At 39.3% G+C, this 17,077-nt stretch overlaps 1 protein-coding gene across 5 annotated transcripts in view; it reads right to left on the bottom strand.

Annotated features, from left to right (window-relative positions):
- LIMCH1 (LIM and calponin homology domains 1) overlaps positions 1–17,077 on the bottom strand; it is a 110,726-nt gene that overhangs the window by 83,695 nt on the left and 9,954 nt on the right. For all 5 annotated transcript variants that reach the window (XM_017744491.1, XM_017744494.1, XM_017744493.1 and 2 more), the window contains exon 2: positions 15,710–15,779. The gene's annotated coding sequence lies outside the window, so the exon portion shown is untranslated. The remainder of the gene's footprint in view (positions 1–15,709; positions 15,780–17,077) is intronic.

The following is a 17,077-nucleotide window of genomic DNA, read 5'->3' as shown; positions in this document are numbered from 1 at the left end:
ATTCCTGCTCAGTTTGTGACCTTTGCAAAAAAAAGCAACAAATTCCACTTCTCCTTTCAAACTAAACATCTACTCTTTATTTCCAAGGAATATGTTTTAATAATCTGTGCTGTTCAAGGTTTGATAAACATCAGAAATCTTTTTGCTGCTGTTACATGATACCTGACATACATTTTCCCCCCACTCACAACTTTGCATTTTCATGCCAACATTACATAAAACATACTGGACTTCTTTAATGCACAGGTTGGGGTCTCCTTGAAAACACTTCTAAAAGAAGTTGTTCAAGTCCAAAAACCACCTTTTTTTTTTTAATTGGCTATTTCTACTGAATGAAGTTCCAGCACATTCCCCATGAAAAACCTACCTTATTGTTTTTACTTTCACTAAAAATAAATTGAAAGCTTTCATATTTAGGAGTCTAGAACTACTCTGGTGAGGAAAAGGAAGGGGAAGAAAATGAATAATTTTCAACTTTCTGCAAGTGAATTTTAGAGACAATCAAATTATCTGTGCAAAAATATGCTAAGTAAATCAGTGCCCATTTGTGATTTTGACCACATAAAGTATAACAGCTTGAATTATTGAATACCCCAATACTATATCCATGTATCTGTTGTTTCTTTCCCAGATTTGAAAACATACATTAGGTGTCTAGACGGCATGGCCATAATTGTCAGTGATCTTGAATATCTCCAGCTTTGGTGGGGTTTTTTATGGCATATATTCATGGCAAGATGAGCTACCCAATAGTCTGGCAGAGATTTCTTTTCCATTCCTTTTCAACCATCAGTCTCTAGATATAATTCAAGAAACAGCATGACTATTCCTGAAGCTATTGTAGCTGCAAACCTAGATTGACTACACAGAATAGCTTACTTAAATTACTTAAATTTCTACTCTTCATCAAGTCTATACTGGTCATGCAAGCATGCCTCTGAAGAGCCATTTAGACATCAGGATTCGTGGATTACATCTTGATACTAGTGTAATTTGCAGTTGTGAAGACTAAGCTTTCAGAAGGAATAAAGCATAGGACAATAATACACTATATTTAAGAAGCAGAATTTCCTTAAATTAATTGAATAAAATCAATGATTAAAGCAAGGGAGAAAGAACAGAACACTTCTTTAATATGGTACATTCCTGTTGCAAAGCTTTTTCCCAGCTCTTTTGCAATGTCTTGGGTCTGGTTCCTCTGGACAGCAGAACAGAGGACAAGAAAGGATCTCTCCTCCTACAGGACTGATATCCCTGTTGTCCAGTTTTCTTCAACATATTAGAGGTGTACTACCACAACACCCTCTCTCCTCTCAGAATACACAAAGCAACAAGGGGAGGAAGATGAGTTCATCACATGGATCACACCAGGTCTTTAGAAACAGGAGCTAAGCAGTGAAGATGGCAGAAATAGCTTGTCTTATTTGTTGGTGAAGGGAACAGAAAAGGAAAAAAAATCAGCTATCACTGATAATTTATTCTTAAAACTTCAGTTAATACCCTACCTTCTGTCCTTGCCAGACTTAAGATAAACTTTTGTTTGTTAGAGGAAAAGAGCCAACCATGCTTATAGTTCAGCTTACCTAGGCATAACCAGTGGCTCCTGCTCACAACAGTCAAAAATAAGGCCAGCAGAGATGTTCATGTACCATCAAATAACAAGCTTCCAACTCCTCACCTGATACTTCCGAAAACTGTTTCAATTTAAAGCCACATAAAAAAACTTAGTAAAAAACTTAGCTAATGAGACTGTAGAAAAGAAAAATGCTAAATTTAAATATGATTCTTTCCTTTCCTCAGCAAAGAGGCAGGGCTCAGAGTTGATCAGAGAGAGGTATATCTAGATAGCAGAACCAGTGGCGTCCGGCAAGATTATTAGGCCAAGCTCCAGCACCAATAAGAAGCTCCCAGCAAATTAGCTGATTTAAAGCACTGCAGAGTCCCAGTCCCCAGCCAGCTCACGTCTCCAAACCACTCCCATAGGCGCAGATTTCTGGAGAATGCAAAAGTTACACATGGCTACCCCAAATCAGCTCAAGGCTGGCAGGACTTACTGGCTTTGGCAAGCACCTCTACACTGCCCTTCCTAGCAACTGGGGAATACATTCATCAGACACAGGACTGCCTTGCTTGAGTGCACTGACCCAGCTGACGCTCAGCACTGTGCTGAAGCCAATCGACCCTTAAATCTGGAGACACTAAGAGCTACTTGGGGTTTATAAGGTCAACAGATGTAGCCCCATCCAAATACAGGGGCTACAGAGCTATGCAACCACTGTAGGTGATGCAGGAACACTGCCCAAACTGCAGCACAGGAGCCCACCCACCCAGGAGGCACCAGACCCTGGTCACAGATGCCCTGCATGCCCTTTGTGTACATGCCAGACCAGCCCAGAGCTGCACAGGGGCTTCAGCATGCCTGTGACTGCAGAGACCGTGCTGTGCTGGACTGCTAAGCTGATCTCATGCCTTTGGGCCATTTGCCCCCAAATGGGAAAGGCACTGGCATAAAGCCGCTCTTCTGCAAGAGCGGATGTGGCTGTCCTGAGCAAGGGTGAGAGATGTCAAACCCAAGTAGGCTGTTCAGTCAGTTGCCACACCCACACCACAGAGGTTATCCAGGGTTCTGCATTCTCTGGCATATCCTAAACTCCACCTTCCATTATCCTGAATAGAGTAGTTGACTGTTTTTCCTCTTATTTACTTCCCATCCTCAGTCTGGCTTTTTTTTTTTCTCTAACTTGCAAAGTTATACAAGACAAGAATATTTCTATGCTGCTTTAAAAAGAGAATAAATTATATTGGAAGCTGTGATGGAGAATACTGACCACAATCTTTGAAGTTCTTGGTGTGTAATTTGCTTACATAACAGTTTGTATTAAGGTTTAAGTGCTGGATTTCTAGTATTGCTCATCAAATTTCAGCCAAATGAAAAAGAATAAGCAAGCTGAACTACTCTTGGGAAGATAAACTATCTGCAAGAATTTTTGATGCAAGTGTGAGATCACCAAGAACTCTTAGTTCTTAAGAAAATATGTAAAGGTCTGGAATTCAAGAAGTTTCAGTTCTCCAGGATCATATTTTAGAAAGTAAATTTTAATCAGGATTGGGTGGCTCAAGAGATTGGGTAATAGTATTTAAAAAGCAAGAGATAAATCTCTGATCAACCAGAGGGTAAGGACTAAAGAGCATTTAAGGTCTCAAACGCCCCTGGGAACTAGCCAACTTAGTCTAATACTGTGGGTGCTGACTCTCAGCAGATTTTGGATTTTCTCACGCACAGTCCTCATGCTTATGAGTAGCCTCCTCTAAATTTCATTAGAACTATTCCATCATCCTCCCCAAAATTCTGTGTTAGTTGTGCCTTTGAAATGCCAACGGCAGATAGGTACCGAGTTTGCTGATAACACGTGCTGACAAATACCTTGTTTCTCTCTGTCCCTTTAACTGCATCTATGTGTTGTTTCTTAATTACAAACTCCTGAAGGCAGAGACTTGAGGTGCCATATAGCATAACACGGAAGAGGAGATTCATATCAGCAAGTTGATACTTGGCAGGAAAACGGATTTTGGTCAGTGCTGACTGTATCATTCAAAGATCTGAGATGCACAGAAATGGAGCCCAGGCATGTCTGAAGATCCAGCTCCTAAACTCCCTTCAAACTAATCATACTATTGGATTGAATTCTGCCCTTTGGGTTGTTTCAGACAGAATGAAGAATAAGGAAAAACTGGTGCAATATTGCTGAAGATAAAGCATCACCCATTCTAAAACAATTCTGCTAATACCTTGCTTACTCAAACTGTTGCAGGACTGCAGCAGTTATCCAAGAGGATGTAATTATTTGCTTCTTCCTTGTCTAAAATTCTAGCCCACTGACATATCAGATTCCATCCAGTCACTATTCAGCAGTGTAAAAATAAAATACAGGCATGTACACTAAGGGGGAAGATCAATCTAGCCTGACTTCTCAAAAAATACAGAGCAAAACAAAACCAAGCCTCCTGAGACAATCTTTATGCCATGTTACGTTTTTATGTAAGTCTGTCACTAAACACTGACTATAGTTACAAATTTTATGTGTTCTTTTGGCCCACAACATTTATTTATGTACTTATTTCTCTTTACTTCTTTAGAGGCTTTTGGAAGAGCTCTGACAGCACTCCATGGGAACCATTCTGTTTTATTTATCAGTTTGCAACTAGTTTTGCCAATGACTGATGCGATTCCTGCATTTGTTCATAATTTGTTTCCTGAAATATCAGAAAATACATTGTTTCCAATATATAGTATCAAGCCTGTAGTAGTAATAATTTTAATTTTAAAAATTAATTTTTTAAAATCTGCTTGTATTTTTTTTTAAGAGAAACAAGCAGTACAGTAGAACAGTGTATATGTGTTTGGTCCATGTGGCACTCTCAGAACATTTCAAGTTTTCCTTCTCATGCAGTTGCTATAGTTTGAGAAGCAACTACTATCTGACCTCCTTAGGGGTAACAGGAGAAACTTAATGAAAGAAAACATCCAGGAATTGTACAAAAATAAAGGGGTTTTTTCTGCTTCTGCATATGTCAAGTGAAAGTTGCATGAAATATTTTTCTAGATCAAAAGCTGGGAGATTTTATTAGCTGGTGCTACTCACCTGTGCAGACAGTCTTCTGGCACAATTTTCACAACTTGTTTACAGTATCACCTCAGTTATCTAGAACTTTGTGTTATCCCCACAAGGGTCAAATTCCTGACATGTATTAATTACACTGAAAATTGCCCTGGATTACTTGAAACCTCAAATAACTGAAGCTATCCACTCTCCTCCCTTTTAAATAACAGAGGACATACTGTATAGTGGTGCTAATACTTTGTGGCTGATCCCTGTAACTCCAGAAATTAATACATAAACGTCACACTTCTTATCTAGCAGGTCTGCCAGCTTTGGTCTGAAAACCAGGCTTGAGAGGCAGAGAGCACTTATAGCATGGTCCTAGTCACTGCTGTGGGCTGAGGGACAGGAGGAGATAGGAAGGACAGGAAGGTTAAAACCAAAAAACCACTGACCAGCATTCCTGATCCATGCACTGCTGGCCAAGGAAACAGACCTGCTTCACAGTTCAGCTCTCTTAGTTGCCAAAATGACCTTGGATCCCTCCTGTAGTTAGCCAAAGACTGGGTGCTGCCTGCACGGTAAGCCTATGTCCCACTGACACCTCAGCTTTTACAGTTGTGGCTATTGTGCTGCATCTTCTTGTGCCCATCACCAGCAAGTCAGGCCTGCAGCTTCCCCCTGAAGGCACTCACCAAGCAGTTTCACAGGAACCTCTATAATTGCATTATATCAGGGCTTGACTGCAGAGAGGACAGTGCAAGGACCTACTGACAACTCAGGTAATTTAGCCAACAGCAGGCATTACCTAATGCTGTTGCTAGGCAGGAGTGGTAAAGTTAGGATTGGTTTTGGAAAAACCAGCAAGCCTCTTTCCAACCAAACTAGAAATGGTATTAAAGGACAACAGCAACGAGGCAGCTTTCATTAAGAAAAGGTATGAGAAATATCCAGGAACACGTGGTAACACCCATAGGATTTGTTGGCTGTGCAACCAAGCTACGCAGCACCCAACCAACCCAACAGTTATAAAAGGCAAGCAGCAAGAGCATCAGCAGCCCAGCCTATCAGTTTAAGGCCTGAAATTTGTTGCTCTACAACAGGTGCAAGGGTGAGAGTCGCAATCTGGCACTCAGTCCAACATGCCTCCCAACACACCAATACAACTTTGCAACATATTAAGTCAAGTAATATCTCTCTAGCAGTAAAAGGAGACCAAATAATACCAACACTATGACTAAAATGAAAAGAAAGGGGAAGGGGGGAAAGCATCATGTTTACCATTGGCCTTATGGGGTAACACGTTTGGTTCTAAATTGTGCATGAGAACTACTACAATTCAAAGCACAAAAGCCGAGGTAATGGAATAGCACAACAGAATGGACTGAAAAAAGCTGAGCTGAACTCAGTACACACTTGGATGCATACACACATTTAGCAAGTTCAATGCTCTCCCCTTATTGAAAAGGCTGAAAAGAAAACTCCCTTTCACACATCATGCAGTAATAAATCAGTGTGCACTATTGCCCCAAAGAAAAACAGACATTCGCCATCTAAGTAATGGTGCTTCCCACATGAAGATGAGGAGGCAGACACAAACAAATACATGGCAATAGTGAGGACTTTAACAGAAGGACACCACTCCGAAGAGCTGAGGATTGCCTCTGTATTGCAATATTAATTTTCTAGACCATTAGTTATATTGCTTGTCCACAAATGAATGTGCAATTCTCCTACTAAGCTGTGGAGCAGATTTTCACATGATAGCACAAGGTTTTTCAGCCTTCAAAACGTTAATAGTTAATGGTTTTGATGTCCCTCAGTCAGATAGTTCAGCCTATCACTGTATTTTCCACAAGGAATTAACTAAGCTGTTTCCTCTGCAGCATTAATTTTAACAGGTTTACAATAGTATCATTAGACCTCTGGACATTTAAGAGGAAATGCATTACAATTGGAAAGTACCATGCCAAACAGGAAGCAAGTGGCTTTAATCCAGGAGCACTGAGGAATGCAGAGACAAGGAGAATTCAGTGTCAGGTATTTCAGCCTCTATGAACTCTTGACCACAGCACCAGACTACAGAATTTTACTGTGCTTTTAAACTAAAGAAATCACTGTACACGGATCTTTAAGGCACCAGTTTTCCATTAGTTTGCCTTTTTGCTTGTTTCCTTTAAGTCAGGGAAACAACTGCAATGTGATCTTTGGAGCGAGACATGTTCCATCATCTGCATTCAGCACGTAGGCTCCTGCTAGCAACATGCACATCACCTAAAATAAATCCATTTAAGAGTGCCCGGAAAGGTTTTCAGCATAGAAACAGTGTGAACAGTTGCTAGTAGACATTAACTGCAACAGACTTCACTGAGTTGATTTGCAGCCAGGGAGGGGATTAGAGACAGCATTCTTCTGCCACCATCTTCAGCCCAAGGGCCGGGGTCACAACAGATTGTTGCTTGCTCTCTTTTCACAAGAGAAGGTCAAGGAAGCTTGAGCTTCCCTGGACCATTTTGAGGTGGCCAATCTGTTGGTCTGACCACACTGTGAAAACTCTTCCTGCTTGCCACCCAAGGACTTCTCATGTTAAGAGCTTTTGGGAAGCTCCCTTTTCACACTTCCAGTGCTGCGGTTACCTGGTTATCAACATTGATCTAGCTGTTCCCTGCAGCAGAGGCTACATGTCACTGAAAAAGACAGTTGGGGATCAGAGATGGTATTTATAGTGCAGACCTACAGACTCCAACCTGTGAGAAGCTTTCCAGAATTAGGGAGTGAGAATACTACTAAGTATAATTTTAAACACAGACAACCTTTAAACCAAGGCTTTAAGGTTGAGACTTTCCCGGGTTCCTGTGTCCCTTGCTTTTCGCCAATACCTTAAGGAGTGCATCTAAGTTTAAACTCTGTAGCTGCAGTTTCAGAACTATTTTAAACTGATGGAATGACGCCTCTTTTTGGTGAGCCTCCTCCTTCCCTCCTGCCTGCATTTCTGTTCATGCTGTAAGATGAAGGGAACTTTTTAGCCAGATCAGTTGCCCACTCCAGCTAGTATGAGGGCCAGTGCTGTCATTTGTGGGAAAGCCAAATTCAGGCTAGCTGAAAGCAACCGTAACATCAGGTTTGCTAAGGACAAAAGCTGATACTTAGCTTCAAGACATGGATAGTTGTAGCTCTGCATATTTTATTTGTGTTGGCCTAAACGCTGGCAGTATACCAGCTCAGTGCTTCTTTTTATATCCTCATTGCAAACTAATCAATTTTGCAACAGAAGATACACAAAAATTGCAGATGCCTGGATACAACTGCAACAGTGCCACATCCCACGGGACACAGGCGACACATTCACAGACTCAGGGCATCCAACTCCTTCACTGAAAACTCCTGAAGATGGTACACGTCTCCAGAGCACGTGGTATTTGCCCAACTATTAAGAGAAGTCACAAGCTTCAACAGTGGGATTTGTTTTGAAGAGTATAAATCATTGCTCAGGAGGCTCTTTGTTTCTAGCACAGCAGCTGAAGGAAGACACTGATCCTTCATTAAGTGCAAATTTAAGCTATGTGGCAAATGGCATTTTGTTTCTTAAACTATTATTTTTTTATACTTACAGATACTTAGAGATTATTCTTCAAAAGTTTGCAATTTCTGAAATACTCACTCAACTCAGTGTCATTAAACCAATGTAATGCAAGTTACGGCTGACCTTGCAGAAGGACTCTAGCATCTGAAAGCAAATCTAACAATTATTCCAGTGGGCAACCTACATTTTTCATGGGTAAAAAATGAGCTCCTCCTGGAAGCCAGCTGCCCTCCACAACCCAAGGAAAGACTCTGTCATTTATATTAAAGGTTAATGCCATGATAAGGGCAAGTTTACACTTCAGCTGCCTAGCATTATTGCTTCAGCAGTAGCAATGCTTTTCTTTTTGCTGTTTTCAAATGTTATCCCTGGAACCCTTCAGTTTATTAAACTTTGTATGCAAAAAAATAAAAAGCAAACAATCATTACAATATTTTATAAATAACATCTTTGAGAAGTCACTTGACAGCCCTAAACAGGTAGACTCTTTGTTTTTAATCAAACACTTTTTTCTAAAGTATGCTAAGGCTGGGCAAGAAAAATGGGTCATCATACAGCAAAAAAACATTCAGAAACAGATATCCTCTGCATTGACCATCCTCTATTGGTTTTAACACAGAAAAGGTTCCCCTTGCCTCCAAATTTGCATATTAACATTCTAAATTATTCAATATGAATAAAGCTAATTATAAACCGACTGATTAAATTCACAGTTGTTGGGAGGCCAGTCTAAAATGAGACTGTGAATGACACAGGAATGCTTGTGATATTTTTGTAACTGTTATTTATTATTTGTATTAAAATACTGTTTAGGAGTCCTGGCCATGGAGCAGGACTCATGGGGTGAGGTGTTAGACAAAAACAGACTAGCAGATGATCCTTGCCACAAAGAGCTTACATGTATTATTAGCATTTGGCCAAACCGAGTCCTGACATTCTCAGCAGCACATGTCAGCAGGCTCAGGGCACAGCTTAAGCTGACTGTGAAAATGCTGCACACCTTTGAATCCTAACCAGTCTAGTTTGGGAAGAGGTCTCAACAACATGACAAAGTTTGCATACATGCACAGGAGCCATGGATCACAGCCATCCTTCACATGTGCCCTGCAAACATTTACCCATCTTGGCTGGGGCTGTTCTGACCCAACAAGGAAATTGTTCAGGGCACGCGGGGCACTAAATGAGAGACTTCAGCTTACAACAAGGGACAAACTCCTGGACACTGGCAGAAAAGGACAGTATCCTTAGCATGACAAGGAGTGGTCCCAGCCAACAAACAGTTTAGCTTATTGAGTGCGCTGTAAGCATTCCAGCCAAGGAAGCATCAAGAAGAAGGGACTTTAGGGCCAGCAGTGAGGTTGGTCTGCCAAAGTCCTCGCTGAGTTCTGGCTGGGGCCAATGGTGCAGGAAGCACACAAAAATCGCTGAGGGATCAAACGGGCAGTTTGGAAACAAACATGGTTCTTCCCTTCAGGTTTCACCTCCAGCCATCATAAACACAACAATGCAGCTGGTAGCTGAGGAAAGAAGTGATTGCTCATGGATGTTAGGGACAACTTATGAGCCATACAGATGGTAAACATGAAGACTAATAGGAGTTGGCTGAACTCACATCTCTGAGAGTGTGTATTACAGCTAAATGAAGCTCAGACCATCACAAGCAAATAAATAAGGTGGGGTCATTTACATCCCCTTGTTTTGTTGGTTCATTTTTCTATAGTTCATGCCTTTTATTAATTTCCTATTATTTCAGCCCCTCTTGCATGCATACATCAGATTATAGTACAACTTGGAAGCCTTACAGGCTTGGAAGGCAACACAGGCTAAACCCAAGTGCAGCAGTGGAATACGTCTCCAGCACATTTGCTGTCAGATCAATGATTAGTTTCCAGCATCAAATGTTTCACAGTTTTGGAACCAAACCTAACACACCAGAGTAAGCACACCCATTTCAATCACTAAAATACTAAATGAGATGCCAGCATTGTATTTTGCATTTGTATTACTAGTTTAAATGGCAGGAAAGCAGTGCTTTCTGGACAGCATTTCTATGGTTAATTAGAAGCAACAAAAACCTTCAATTCAGTTTAAAAAAGAAAAACAGCTGAATTTCCATATAAAGTTTTAGGTTTTATTTGTTTGCATCTCATTTTGCCCCCAATACCGCTTTCTCTGTGCTTCCTGCCAAATTTGAACTGATGGCTGTTTTCCTCTTCTGCAATGAATTAACTACAGCTTCACTGCAGATTGTTCCACACAGACTGTTTACAAACAGTGTGGTTAAGAAACACCTGTGAGTTTGCTTTTATATTCTTTGTGCAACTTAGAAATGTTTATTAATACAACATACCACTAAATTCATTAAACAGGAATTTTATAAGGTAACTCTGTCCAGTTCGGGTGACACCCAAACAAATAGGCAGGAAAACCTAAATGAAAAATCAATTTGAAGGCAGTCTAGAAAGCTAGGGGAGTAAAAAACCCAAACAACACAAAGCACACAAGGTTACAATAATAACCATTAATTTTTTTTTTAAGGATACTCTTGCTTTAGTGAAGAGATTCCTTATATATTACAGTATGTGATGAGCCAAAGCACACAGTGCTGCTCTGAACCACTGGCCAGACCCTAAATATTGCACTAGTCAAACATTCAGATTTCGGAACTGAAAGCAGGCACAAGAGATGTAGAGAAACCAATTACTATTTAGCAAGGAAGATCCACAGAAAACATGGCAGAATGTTTGCACTGTATTTTGCTATGCTGTTGACACTTTGTTTTCCGTCAACATTCACAAAAATGCTTTTCGAATGTGAGTGCCAAGAACTTACTGTTTTTAGACAGGCAGGAAATTTTGCTTCTGTTTACTTCACATGTACCACAACTTACCCAGCAAGACTTTTTTATGAATACAATTGTGCTGGGAAACGAGTATGTTCAGCAGAGAATAGTAGTGCAAAACAAGGAAACAGAAATTATATTATGAATCTACATATTACAATAGCAGCAGGCTCTTTCCAGAAAGTACTAGAATTAAAGGGAGAGTGACAAATTTAAAAGAAAAAACAAGAAGATAAACTTTTAAGAAAAAAAATAGCAACAAGGAGGTATGAATGAAAAGAGTGATAAAAATAATGCGCATCTGTTAAATTTCTGTGTATTTCTCTATCTTTGCTAATTATTTTTAACTGTGTGAAACACACTATACTTTATTTGAGTCTTGTAATTTTGAGGTTCATACCTGCATGAAGAAACGAGATCTCGTTTGATGAATTTAGTTAGTAGCACAAACCCCTGAAAGCTAACATAATGACGACTTTTCCTTGAAATAACATATAAGATAGAAAAACCCCAAATCTACAATTTGTGCAATATTACAGCATAAGAACAAACTACCAGCACCAGCTGGAACAGACAGTAGCTGTTCTTAATAAGGGTAATAGCAAGTTCTCGGAGAGTCCTTTGCCAAAAGAAACTTCCTGGGAAAATAATGAGAGTAAAAACCCCAGCCTTGCTTTCTTACCAAGCTTTCTCAAGCAGCCCATTACGGTTCTGTTCATCTTGGTACAATAACCATGCAACCAGGTGACTTCTGCAGAGCTATTTTTTCCAGTGCTAAATCATACATATGTCACAAAGTTAAGGACCATAAACAAACTTAAAACTGGATGCCACAGTAAACAGATTTTTATTCAGTAGTGCTGAAACATGAGCCAAGATCCAAGCTAAAGTTCATCTCTCCATCTTTGTCTTGACTACTTCCTAGTATTATATGTGAGAATCGTTCACACAGCCTCTGAAGTAAGTGTCTCAGCTCCTGTGGGGATTGTTCTAGGAACTGAAGTAATGCTATAAACTCCCCTAAACCCTGTCAAACAAAAGATAAGGCAGAAACCTTTCCTTTTCTCCCAGAGTGACATTATTCAGGGACAGGAAGCAAAAGCTGGAATTTTTTTAAGGGAAAAAGAAAGTCAATATACAGTGGTTAGCATTATAGAGCAAAGCTTATCTGTGGTGATGCTGGTAAATCTTTATAGAATAGATAATAAGGTATTGCAAATAGTAGAAACCTCAAAAATTAGTTGTATTCACTATGAATGTCATACAAAATGAAAGAAACCAACAGTAACTTACTGAAAAAATTGCTGGTTTTGTAAAAATCACTTAATTATATTCATTGTACTTTAATACATCTTTGTAAGTCTTCTGCAGCTCCAGATGGTTTTTTAATTAATAACTCAGGCAAAATACTTCTCCAGCCTTCTACAATTAAATACACAAAATGATGATGCTGGAAAGCTGACAGTCTTAAAAAAAAGATGCTCAGTATCAATTTCTCACATGAGAAAATTTCTTCTAGCAACAACGATTTTAATAAAGCCTGTTACTCCTACCTAGGCCTAACATGTTCTTTGAATGTTTTGTGAATTTGCTTTTTGGTGGGAGCATTAGCTTTCAGGATTAATGAATACTGAACAAGAATGAGAAAACATTTCATCAAATTTAATACTCTAAGCATGAATACCAAACCAGTGGTCCTACATTTTCTTTCATTAAAGCAATGTATCATTTCTGCTGTGATAACAGAAGCAGTCGGCACTTCTGGAGATCAAAGCAAATTACAAACAAGCCTGCCAAGCTGAACATATGTAATTCTATATGTAATGCTGCATACAATCCACATCCTGACTTAGACTTGCAACTAGACAAAGATCATCTTTGTGTATTTATATGGCCTGTGCTTAGTATGGTGGTGTTCAGATCCTTGAGTTCTTACTTAACACCACAGCACTATAACCAATAAATTTTATTTAAATGTTTGGTGTTCTGGTATACAAGATCTGCAAATAAACTATTCCCTCTTAAACTATATGAGCAAGTCATTGGTGAGAATTTCAGAGTAACTGCAGAGTCATCTAGTTTTAAATGCCAGGAAAAGTTTGAAGAATTCAGTCTGTCAACAGACAAGTTATACATAATACTTCACAGAAATGTTGTGAGAAGGCACTCAAACATGAAATATAGGCAAAATTTTTACACCTGATGATACTCCCAAGTGAATACCTCAGCATGTGGCTGATATGGGCTTCAAGTTCACTGTTATTTTCCTTCAATAAAGGACACTTCTTAGTTCTGACCATAATAAAGAAGAAAAACAGACTATCATCTGGAGAATTAGACTCAAGTCGACATTTTGTAGAGCTACATAGTATATGACTGTTTGTGTCTCCGGAGGTTAAAGATGAAACAAATGGCACTTTGAATACTCTCCAATTACTCATAAGTTTTAGCTCCTACTGTGTAAAAAAGAAAACATACCTATTGTCTCTCCCAGTGAAATAAATGCTTATTCTATCAGCTACAGGAAAGAAATTAATTCTGTTACAATAATTAGGTTACCCTTTTTAGGCACAAGCAGTATCTAGGAGTTAAAAGCACATATCTCATGCAAGGCAGAAAAGGTACTGAAGCTTTCACAGTATTTCTACTTGTACTTGAGGAAATCACACTCACTGGGGTGAAGTAATTGGAAAGAAGTAACTATTTAGTATGTCAAGCCAACCAAAACTAAGATAATAAAGAAAAACTGGCAATTAATAAAGGAATGTCTCTCACATATGGTCAACTACCTAGGAGGTATAACTACATCTGGACCATAGTGTCAATATTTTAATTTTTTTTTCAGACACATAGGCATGGTACAACTGAAAAGGAAAGGATACACCCTCTGCTCAAACATACCCCTGATGGCTGTACTTTTAAATAATACACCATAAATAAACATAACAGACTAGATAGAACACTTGATCATTTAAATTCACATGCAATCCTTAAAACAGCCACTTACACACCACTGTAACTAAAAATGGCAACAAAAGTCAGCAGGTATGGAACCAAACATCTTGGAAAGCAAGGGGAAATTTTGATAGATTGTTTTGTTTGGAGCAATTTATTCACAGAAGAGTAGATTAAAACATCCATTAGTAATGTACAAGAACTCAGAAACAGTGAACTTTTAAAATAGCCTAATTATTTATTAGGAAAAGATTTAAAGAAGTAGTTACTAAAGTTAATCAGAGGACACAGGTACAGGTAATAAAAAGACTTTACAACACAAAAAAGATCTGCTGTATCATTAGTAGCCTGAAAACTGCTTTTCATAATGCTTTGAAGACACACATCTTGCAAGAGAGATTTATCTCAAGGAATGAGAAAAATACACACACATAATGACTTTTTTCTATGTCCTTCCCACTACAACCACCTTACCATTGGGATTTTACATATGAATAAGGAAAGAAACCAATGTAATTCAATATCATCTTCTTAAAACAGTCATAACAAAAATTGAGTCTTTCCTGAAAGCAAGCCAAGGAAAAGAAAACTGCACTACTGGTACTTTTTGCAGTTGTTTATATCAAATATTCCTTTCAAGAAGGAGTGCAAAGGAATAAAACTAGATGGATTTTAGAGGCAAAAGAAAGGCACACAAGGAATGTTTAAAGAAAGGGTTGTGGGGATCAAAAATTTGATTCTAAACGCAGGCAGTATTCATGAAGAAATATCTACAGGTCGAAAGACCCAGCCTCAAAGGCTATGTAACAACATTACAGAACCAATTTAACAGCAAATGTAACATGGTTTCTGATACACTGAAACATCTTAATGCTGTTTATACAAAGGAATGTTAACTTCAGCTATCAACATAATAAGTAATATGTTCTGAATCTTGCATAACTAAGCTAAAATGTGACCAGTGCCAGAACACAAAGGAGTCATGTATATATGGCGAGTCTAAATCAAGGATGGCCACCTTCCACATGATCAAGGACCTTTTTATTCCAAACTACAACTGCAGGTAAAATCAATACAGCCATATTTGTATGGGGCTAATCCTGTTAGAGCCAACATCCACTCACACCCCCACCTTCTGCCCCAACAGCAAGCACAGGACTGTGCCACCACTTGAGGTGACCCCCTGAGCACCCAGGGCTCTTGACAGCCCATGAGCTGTCAACACATCCTCTGCGGTCTTCCTTGCTTACAACAGAGTATGGCCAACTTTTGCTCTGTCCTTAAAGTCAACATGAAACAGTTCCCTAGACAGTCCCACAATGAATGTTATCTGCAGACTGTGGTATTTTGGGGAAAGGGAAATTGAGACAAAATATACAAGTACAGTTTTCTTCCTTTCCAAAAACTGTTTTCTTGTGGTGATGGCTTCTAATGCATGCATTCCAGTTTTTCTAAAGCTAGTGCCACAACTGGAAGGTGATATATAACCAAGAAGATCATCTTCCTCTAAAAATACACCCTGCCACTTGAATACTGCCTACTTCTGGAAAAAAAAGACTGAAAGGTCTTAAGGTGACTACACAGAGCATTCAGATTTCAGAGGCACTGTCTGAGTTCACCAGGCCAGGAGAGTTCAAATTACAAAAATAATTGCTATCTCAATCACATAGTCAATATCAAGGTGCAAAGAGCAGCACTGAAATATTTTCCTCCATTTGATATACTCACCAAACCTGCAATGGGGGTCGGTAGTCTATTGATCTTTTTTACCAATCCCGGCTTTATTGCATTCAGCAACCTGTTAGGAGAAAGGAGTATTTTATGAGTTGTAAGTCACAAAACCTGAATGATGAAACCCTTTTCCCCAGCACATAAGGATTTCAGTGTGGCTGGAAAAGAAGAATCTCCCCTTTCTCCCTTCTGAAAACACACATGGACACCCACATTTCATCACTGAAATGAAGAAAGACTAGGATGAATATCGACGGCACAGTAACTCAACAATATTTATTTTATATTCTAAATTCATCTAGACCACATCAGTGACCCAGACAGATTCTGGGTGAATTTTGTCACATTAGTCTGCCTTCCCTGTGTCCAGGTAGATCATGCCTGGAAGAGCCTGAGAGCAGAAACCCAGAAGGCATCTGGTCTGGCAGTTTCTGCACTGCAGGAAAGTGAGAAAGGATGTACATTTTATGGGTGGCCTGTCTATTTTTCTTCATCTTGACTTGAAATTAAATGCCATCCTTGCATATATTGTGTAGAATGGAGGGCCCCATAAATCATAAATGAGAGAAGACAAATAAAAAGGGATTTAAAAAAAACCCCATCTCATCATGAAAAAACACCATTAAGTCAGTGATACCACAGTTGAACACTGTTCAGTGTCCAAGGATTAGCAACCCCCCAAATCCAAGTTCCTCACCACCCATGAGCATGCTATGAGATGTGCTGACATGGCTCATTGTTAGAATACACAAAAAAACAACCAAGCCTCTAAAAGTGGGGAATTTTAATTATAAAATCCTGTTGCAACAAACACTGTGTCTTCACCACCCTTCCCCCAAGAGAAAAGCATCATGCCTTTCATCCAAAGAAAAATTCAACCAGTTCCATTCATTTGGAAGAAAATCATCAGGTCGAGACATGGACTTAAAATTCAACATCTTTGAAGAGAAACAACGATGTCTGCTTAAATTTAGAACTCTGAAAATTAGAATAGCCACTATGGAAGACAGAAACCTCATTTTGGGCTGACAGGGTCTCCATTCAAGAGCAGACTTCTCTGGCAGCTTACTATGGTGTGTACACTCACATATTTAATATTTGAGAGGGCTAGCTGAGAAGTTTACCAAACTAAAAGAATACTCCTTTCAACTAAAAGCTAACAGTCTGGGATGGTTTCTACCTCCCTGCTTCTGAGCTAGGATAACAGGTGGTGTGCCACTGCTCAAAGCTCCACCAAGAACCATAGTGGCACATTATTTGCTGCTTGATTCTTTACGACTGTGGCAGTTTGCATGACGGAGTTCATCCCTCCTGGAGTGAACACCTGGCTTTATGAACATTGAAATGATCACTTTTCCTCACCTC

This window comes from Corvus brachyrhynchos, unplaced genomic scaffold, assembly GCF_000691975.1.
Source record: "Corvus brachyrhynchos isolate BGI_N302 unplaced genomic scaffold, ASM69197v1 scaffold17, whole genome shotgun sequence".
Lineage (NCBI taxonomy): Eukaryota > Metazoa > Chordata > Aves > Passeriformes > Corvidae > Corvus > Corvus brachyrhynchos.
The sequence above is the reverse complement of the archived record's forward strand: the minus strand, read 5'-3'. Positions and strand labels throughout refer to the sequence as shown.